Raw genomic sequence first — 1,658 nt, 5'->3', positions numbered from 1 at the left:
ATCATCTTTGCTGCTGAATGTTAACCAACAGTGTTAGAGGGAAAAGTTCACTGTTCCTAGTAAAGAGCTGAAAGCTTGATACATATAATTTGGGTATAGCTGATACATAACTGTTTAGATTGTATTAGGAAGTTTTAATGGAAAGAAGAATCTTACACTGAAACAAGCTAATGATTAAAGGTGTTATAATGTAAACTAGAATTTCTAAACCACTCTAATGACTTACATGTCTCTTGGCTAATGTTATGCTTGTTATCATATTATTTAGGTTCAAGTTCTTAAGAGTCATCAGAACAACATGGATTGAAGAGAGTTTCAAACACTTGTCATCTCTTGCTGCCATTGTTTCACAAAAGGAGAGAATCAACATTTGTTTAATTTTTACTTGTTACAAATATTTCAGCAAATAAAATACTTCAGGACTTTCTCTCATCCTTATTTTTTCAATTTTAAACATAATATCTTACAGTTTCCATCATATTTTTTTTTCAACACAGCCACTTCTTTTCTAAGGTCATTTTGTGCACCAATAAGTAGATTATCATGATTCTTCTGCAAGTCCTCTGTGCTCTTTATGAACTGCTTGTTTAGTGATCTAATTGATTTCAGGCTCTGACTCTGAATGATTCTACGTTGTTGAAAATATTTTGCTGCTGGCAGAACATATTAGGTAGTTTTTCTTCTTCCTCGGCTTTCTGCACGTCTATATCTCATTGCTCAAACAAAGTCACAAACTGCTAAGAATATTCTCGGTTAAGCTTCTGCCTTTCTCTTGTGTTTCCCAAACACGATCCATTTTCTGGTTATCGGATTTGAGATGACCTGGTGTCCTTTCTAGTCTTTTTCTCTTGGCAAGAAGAGCCTTGTTAACGTCAGCTCCAAATCTTTCCACTATATTCTGTACTTCACGCCCACATCTTCCACTTTTCTGCAGGAGGCCTTTTCTTCCCATGCTTTTCAGTTTCTGGAGTCTTCCCTTCAGCAACTTCCTCCTCTGAAGCACTCGAGTCCTTCTTGTCTTCTTTCTCACAGTCATGGGCTCTTAAGACCGGATCCTCCATGATGTCTCCTGGATTTCCTGGAATACTTTCTTCCAGAGGGCACCATACTTAGATGATTTCTGACAGAGAGCTCCCTTTCACTGCCATGACACTTCTCACATTTTGCAGCTCTCTATCAACTTCTGAAGGAGAGCTCTCAGCTCACTTTTGCTATCTATGACCTTTGTGCTAAGCATATTCCCAGCTCTGAATTCCTCTCACATTCTAGCTTTAGATCTGTTGCATAACTTTGGCACTCACAGATATGTGGCTGCAGATATTGTCTCTGGTCATTGGGAATGTTGGTGATGTTGAGAGTGACCATCCCACTCAGCCTATTTCTTGGTTGCTATCTGACCCCAGTTGTCCACTAGTCTGTCCCCCACAGTCCTCTGCAGTCAGTGATGGCATCTAGACAGCTCTGACATAAGGTGTGAGTTGAGAGAGGTGCCCTGGGTTTGGCAGCTGGCTGTGCCACACACAGCACATGCCTGTCCTGCGTGACCTGGAATCCTCCATGGGCATAGAATGTAGGTGTAACAAGGTGCACAGGAAGAGCTCACATAACCTGCCCTGGGCTATCCGTGGAAAGATGGATACATGATATGGATGTTGGGG

The 1,658-nt window shown here is 40.7% G+C and overlaps 1 pseudogene; it reads right to left on the bottom strand.

The window, feature by feature from the left end:
* LOC103583334 overlaps positions 1-952 on the bottom strand; it is a 1,835-nt pseudogene extending 883 nt beyond the window's left edge.
* Between the last annotated feature and the right edge of the window lie 706 nt (positions 953-1,658).

The sequence above is a fragment of the Galeopterus variegatus genome, unplaced genomic scaffold, assembly GCF_000696425.1.
Source record: "Galeopterus variegatus unplaced genomic scaffold, G_variegatus-3.0.2 Scaffold21808, whole genome shotgun sequence".
Lineage (NCBI taxonomy): Eukaryota > Metazoa > Chordata > Mammalia > Dermoptera > Cynocephalidae > Galeopterus > Galeopterus variegatus.
This window is presented reverse-complemented; position numbering and strand designations above follow the sequence as displayed.